This window comes from Schistocerca americana, chromosome 6, assembly GCF_021461395.2.
Source record: "Schistocerca americana isolate TAMUIC-IGC-003095 chromosome 6, iqSchAmer2.1, whole genome shotgun sequence".
Classification (NCBI taxonomy): domain Eukaryota; kingdom Metazoa; phylum Arthropoda; class Insecta; order Orthoptera; family Acrididae; genus Schistocerca; species Schistocerca americana.
The window spans coordinates 288,447,080-288,454,007 of NC_060124.1; the positions used below are offsets into that span (position 1 = coordinate 288,447,080).

Genomic DNA, 6,928 nt, shown 5'->3' on the forward strand with positions numbered 1-6,928 from the left:
GGAATGAAAGACACAGGTCTGCCACAAGCATGGAATCAGAGCGCCGCCTGTCATGAGCCAAAGGTGCACCCAGACATGGCAAATCAGATGATGCCGCAGTCATTTACTTACGATAATCACAATCAACAAACCGGCCCCCCCCCCCCAAAACACCTTTCCTTACAACAATGTGTACCTTAACCTAACCCGTATTGTGCCTTAACCTAACTCGTATTGTGCCTTAACCTAACCCGTATTGTGCCTTAACCTAACCCGTATTGTGCCTTAACCTAACCCGTATTGTGCCTTAACCTAACCCGTATTGTGCCTTAACCTAACCCGTATTGTGCCTTAACCTAACCCGTATTGTGCCTTAACCTAACCCGTATTGTGCCTTAACCTAACCCGTATTGTGCCTTAACCTAACCCGTATTGTGCCTTAACCTAACCCGTATTGTGCCTTAACCTAACCCGTATTGTGCCTTAACCTAACCCGTATTGTGCCTGAACCTAACCCGTGTTGCGCCTTAACCTAACCCGTGTTGCGCCTTAACCTAACCCGTGTTGCGCCTTAACCTAACCCGTGTTGCGCCTTAACCTAACCCGTGTTGCGCCTTAACCTAACCCGTGTTGCGCCTTAACCTAACCCGTGTTGCGCCTTAACCTAACCCGTGTTGCGCCTTAACCTAACCCGTGTTGCGCCTTAACCTAACCCGTGTTGCGCCTTAACCTAACCTGTGTTGCGCCTTAACCTAACCTATGTTGCGCCTTAACCTAACCTATGTTGCGCCTTAACCTAACCTATGTTGCGCCTTAACCTAACCTATGTTGCGCCTTAACCTAACCCATATTGTACCTTAACCTAACCCATATTGTACCTTAACCTAACCCATATTGTACCTTAACCTAACCCATATTGTACCTTAACCTAACCCATATTGTACCTTAACCTAACCCATATTGTACCTTAACCTAACCCATATTGTACCTTAACCTAACCCATATTGTACCTTAACCTAACCCATATTGTACCTTAACCTAACCCATATTGTACCTTAACCTAACCCATATTGTACCTTAACCTAACCCATATTGTACCTTAACCTAACCCATATTGTGCCTTAACCTAACCCATGTTGCGCCTTAACCTAACCTATGTTGCGCCTTAACCTAACCTATGTTGCGCCTTAACCTAACCTATGTTGCGCCTTAACCTAACCTATGTTGCGCCTTAACCTAACCTATGTTGCGCCTTAACCCAACACACGTTGGGCCTTAACCCAACACACGTTGGGCCTTAACCCAACACACGTTGGGCCTTAACCCAACACACGTTGGGCCTTAACCCAACACACGTTGGGCCTTAACCCAACACACGTTGGGCCTTAACCCAACACACGTTGGGCCTTAACCCAACACACGTTGGGCCTTAACCCAACACACGTTGGGCCTTAACCCAACACACGTTGGGCCTTAACCCAACACACGTTGGGCCTTAACCCAACACACGTTGGGCCTTAACCCAACACACGTTGGGCCTTAACCCAACACACGTTGGGCCTTAACCCAACACACGTTGGGCCTTAACCCAACACACGTTGGGCCTTAACCCGCTCTGTAATTGTCATACGACGCGTTAAATTAGTGTAGTGTTGCCTAACTGCAACCCCCGCAATATAGTTTGCCACTCGCACTGCCCGGTCCCCAGAGTATCGCTTCATGTTAAACACCTTGCAGCTATACACTGTAATGCGGATGGCAGCAGGACGTACATGCTCAATGCCCTTCGCAGTTGTTCATTGGCATTCGCATGGCGAAGCACAGCCTACGTTGTGGTACGGCTTGTGTCAACTGTCCGCTGATGTTGTACGTCCAAATGACACAGTGTACTGCACATTAGTCCTCATGTACTGAATGATACATCGTGGTACATGTGTGACCGTACCACGACTGCGCCAACAACGGCGAACCATACGGTCCAAATATTGTGCACTCAGCTACGTGTCGTCTCCCTATAAGAGCTGGATTGCAGTATGGTATGCCGTGGATGGCGATCAGCATGAGCCGTCTGTTGATGTAGTGGCGCGTGTTGTCAGACGTAGTCGTCTCTTCTCACACACCGTGATAGCATGGTGCACTGCGTTCCACATCTGCGACATGCGACAGAGGCCGGTTGACAGTCGTTCGCGCAATGGACATCGCATACGTACGGGGGCCACCTTCCACGTGTTCGCGAAGCGTGCACATGTTGTTGCGTGTATGTGGGCAGACATAGTGTGTCGTGACACCTGACACAGGCATGCAACAATCGTTGAATTTGCAAATGGCGATGGACGTCTACGTTTGCTGGTGACGTTACGCAAATGAACAACTGGTAAACCGTTGTGGTGCGGTTGTTCTCGCTAGAGGTGAATCAGTGATGGCGACGATCGGTTGAGCTACCAACCGGTTGTTTCAGCGATACCCACCATGCCCACGAACGTGAATGGCATGTGGGTGTGAAGCGATACGCGGCGGTGGCTGGGTGGGACCGTCCCCGGCCGGTGAGGGGGGGCCTCCCGGCGTGCTGGCCGCGCGGTGCGTGGGCGCACGCGCTACAGCCGGCTGGTGGGGGCGGCCAGTGGCAGGCGCGCCGGCCGACGGAGGCGGCAGGCGGCGCAGCTGCGCGCCGGCGCACCCTGCACGCGGCGCCGTGCGGCCAAAGTAGGTCCTCGCGGGCCCGGTGCGAAGCGCGGTGGACATCTGCAGTGTGCTGGTCCGATTGAGGACTGTGTGCGCTGAGGATGCGCCGCCGCCCGGCGCTCGGCGCCGCGACGCCGTCTGCTGCTCGGTCGCCTCTGCGGTTCTCGCAGGTGGTTTGTATCGCAGCTGTGCGGACGTGTTGGCGCGTGCGCTGTGCTGGGAGAGTTCGCTTCGGCACCCAAGTGGGGCTTTTGTCCTTCTGTGGCGCTGGCGTTGGAGCTGCCGGCCACCGTAGGTGGCGCGTGTTGTCTCCCGCCGGCAATGCCACGACAGCACGCTCCCGGGCCTCTGTCGGCAGCGGCAAGCTCAGTTGGGAGCACGGGTGGTCGCACCTAAAGCGTCTACTCGCCAAACTCTGGGCGATTGCGCCTCTCTCGAACCCGACCAAGTACTTAGGACGGCGCTGCGCGCCGCCGGGACCTGAGAGGGTTTCGAGGTGTATTGTGCAGGGGAGCTCAGCCTCCTCCTGTTTGCAGAATAATTGAGCGGACGCTTGCGTGTTCGCGCGGGCCCCCGGGACACACTCCCGGGCGGCCGGCTGCTCAGCTCTAGTTGACGCAGCTCCCTGGTTGATCCTGCCAGTAGTCATATGCTTGTCTCAAAGATTAAGCCATGCATGTCTCAGTACAAGCCGCATTAAGGTGAAACCGCGAATGGCTCATTAAATCAGTTATGGTTCCTTAGATCGTACCCACGTTACTTGGATAACTGTGGTAATTCTAGAGCTAATACATGCAAACAGAGTCCCGACCAGAGATGGAAGGGACGCTTTTATTAGATCAAAACCAATCGGTCGGCTCGTCCGGTCCGTTTGCCTTGGTGACTCTGAATAACTTTGGGCTGATCGCACGGTCCTCGTACCGGCGACGCATCTTTCAAATGTCTGCCTTATCAACTGTCGATGGTAGGTTCTGCGCCTACCATGGTTGTAACGGGTAACGGGGAATCAGGGTTCGATTCCGGAGAGGGAGCCTGAGAAACGGCTACCACATCCAAGGAAGGCAGCAGGCGCGCAAATTACCCACTCCCGGCACGGGGAGGTAGTGACGAAAAATAACGATACGGGACTCATCCGAGGCCCCGTAATCGGAATGAGTACACTTTAAATCCTTTAACGAGTATCTATTGGAGGGCAAGTCTGGTGCCAGCAGCCGCGGTAATTCCAGCTCCAATAGCGTATATTAAAGTTGTTGCGGTTAAAAAGCTCGTAGTTGGATTTGTGTCCCACGCTGTTGGTTCACCGCCCGTCGGTGTTTAACTGGCATGTATCGTGGGACGTCCTGCCGGTGGGGCGAGCTGAAGGCGTGCGACGCGCCTCGTGCGTGCTCGTGCGTCCCGAGGCGGACCCCGTTGCAATCCTACCAGGGTGCTCTTGAGTGAGTGTCTCGGTGGGCCGGCACGTTTACTTTGAACAAATTAGAGTGCTTAAAGCAGGCAAGCCCGCCTGAATACTGTGTGCATGGAATAATGGAATAGGACCTCGGTTCTATTTTGTTGGTTTTCGGAACCCGAGGTAATGATTAATAGGGACAGGCGGGGGCATTCGTATTGCGACGTTAGAGGTGAAATTCTTGGATCGTCGCAAGACGAACAGAAGCGAAAGCATTTGCCAAGTATGTTTTCATTAATCAAGAACGAAAGTTAGAGGTTCGAAGGCGATCAGATACCGCCCTAGTTCTAACCATAAACGATGCCAGCCAGCGATCCGCCGCAGTTCCTCCGATGACTCGGCGGGCAGCCTCCGGGAAACCAAAGCTTTTGGGTTCCGGGGGAAGTATGGTTGCAAAGCTGAAACTTAAAGGAATTGACGGAAGGGCACCACCAGGAGTGGAGCCTGCGGCTTAATTTGACTCAACACGGGAAACCTCACCAGGCCCGGACACCGGAAGGATTGACAGATTGATAGCTCTTTCTTGATTCGGTGGGTGGTGGTGCATGGCCGTTCTTAGTTGGTGGAGCGATTTGTCTGGTTAATTCCGATAACGAACGAGACTCTAGCCTGCTAACTAGTCGCGTGACATCCTTCGTGCTGTCAGCGATTACTTTTCTTCTTAGAGGGACAGGCGGCTTCTAGCCGCACGAGATTGAGCAATAACAGGTCTGTGATGCCCTTAGATGTTCTGGGCCGCACGCGCGCTACACTGAAGGAATCAGCGTGTCTTCCTAGGCCGAAAGGTCGGGGTAACCCGCTGAACCTCCTTCGTGCTAGGGATTGGGGCTTGCAATTGTTCCCCATGAACGAGGAATTCCCAGTAAGCGCGAGTCATAAGCTCGCGTTGATTACGTCCCTGCCCTTTGTACACACCGCCCGTCGCTACTACCGATTGAATGATTTAGTGAGGTCTTCGGACTGGTACGCGGCATTGACTCTGTCGTTGCCGATGCTACCGGAAAGATGACCAAACTTGATCATTTAGAGGAAGTAAAAGTCGTAACAAGGTTTCCGTAGGTGAACCTGCGGAAGGATCATTACCGACTAGACTGCATGTCTTTCGATGTGCGTGTCGTGTCGCGCAACACGCTACCTGTACGGCTCGCAGTAGCCGTGCGCCGCGTGCGGAACCACGCGTGCTTCTCAAAACTAACGCCAATGTTGTGTGGTACGAGCGCTGAAGCGCTGGAGCGGCTGGCCTGCGGCACCTGGCGCCTGGCGCCGGTTTTGAATGACTTTCGCCCGACTGCCTGTCCGCTCCGGTGTGGAGCCGTACGACGCCCATCGGCCGTGAGGCCGTTGGACACAGAACGCTTGAACAGGGGCCGCCACACGCCTACGTCCCGCCTATGCAACTGTCTTGAAAGAGACAGTGGAAACTAAGAAAAGATCACCCAGGACGGTGGATCACTCGGCTCGTGGGTCGATGAAGAACGCAGCAAATTGCGCGTCGACATGTGAACTGCAGGACACATGAACATCGACGTTTCGAACGCACATTGCGGTCCATGGATTCCGTTCCCGGGCCACGTCTGGCTGAGGGTCGGCTACGTATACTGAAGCGCGCGGCGTTTGCCCCGCTTCGCAGACCTGGGAGCGTCGCGGCCGCCTGTGGGGCCGGCCGCGCCTCCTTAAACGTGCGATGCGCGCCCGTCGCCTGGCGGTTCGCATACCGGTACTTACTCGGTAGCGTGCACAGCCGGCTGGCGGTGTGGCGTGCGACACCTCGTACAACGACCTCAGAGCAGGCGAGACTACCCGCTGAATTTAAGCATATTACTAAGCGGAGGAAAAGAAACTAACAAGGATTCCCCCAGTAGCGGCGAGCGAACAGGGAAGAGTCCAGCACCGAACCCCGCAGGCTGCCGCCTGTCGTGGCATGTGGTGTTTGGGAGGGTCCACTACCCCGACGCCTCGCGCCGAGCCCAAGTCCAACTTGAATGAGGCCACGGCCCGTAGAGGGTGCCAGGCCCGTAGCGGCCGGTGCGAGCGTCGGCGGGACCTCTCCTTCGAGTCGGGTTGCTTGAGAGTGCAGCTCCAAGTGGGTGGTAAACTCCATCTGAGACTAAATATGACCACGAGACCGATAGCGAACAAGTACCGTGAGGGAAAGTTGAAAAGAGCTTTGAAGAGAGAGTTCAAAAGTACGTGAAACCGTTCTGGGGTAAACGTGAGAAGTCCGAAAGGTCGAACGGGTGAGATTCACGCCCATCCGGCCACTGGCCTCCGCCCTCGGCAGATGGGGCCGGCCGCCCGCGCGGAGCAATCCGCGGCGGGGTCGTGTCCGGTTGCCTTTCCACTCGCCGCGGGGTGGGGCCGTTCCGGTGTGCGGTGGGCCGCACTTCTCCCCTAGTAGGACGTCGCGACCCGCTGGGTGCCGGCCTACGGCCCGGGTGCGCAGCCTGTCCTTCCGCGGGCCTCGGTTCGCGTCTGTTGGGCAGAGCCCCGGTGTCCTGGCTGGCTGCCCGGCGGTATATCTGGAGGAGTCGATTCGCCCCTTTGGGCGCTCGGGCTCCCGGCAAGCGCGCGCGGTTCTTCCCGGATGACGGACCTACCTGGCCCGGCCCCGGACCCGCGCCGCTGTTGGCTCGGGATGCTCTCGGGCGGAATAATCGCTCCCGTCAGCGGCGCTTCAGCTTTGGACAATTTCACGACCCGTCTTGAAACACGGACCAAGGAGTCTAACATGTGCGCGAGTCATTGGGCTGTACGAAACCTAAAGGCGTAATGAAAGTGAAGGTCTCGCCTTGCGCGGGCCGAGGGAGGATGGGGCTT

At 55.7% G+C, this 6,928-nt stretch overlaps 2 non-coding genes across 2 annotated transcripts; both read left to right on the forward strand.

The window, feature by feature from the left end:
• The first annotated feature begins 3,283 nt into the window (after positions 1–3,283).
• On the forward strand, positions 3,284–5,193 carry LOC124620937. The gene has a single exon (XR_006980440.1). It is a non-coding gene; the product is annotated as a small subunit ribosomal RNA (ribosomal RNA).
• A 351-nt stretch (positions 5,194–5,544) lies between these two features.
• Positions 5,545–5,699, forward strand: LOC124620665. The gene has a single exon (XR_006980219.1). It is a non-coding gene; the product is annotated as a 5.8S ribosomal RNA (ribosomal RNA).
• Positions 5,700–6,928: the final 1,229 nt, after the last annotated feature.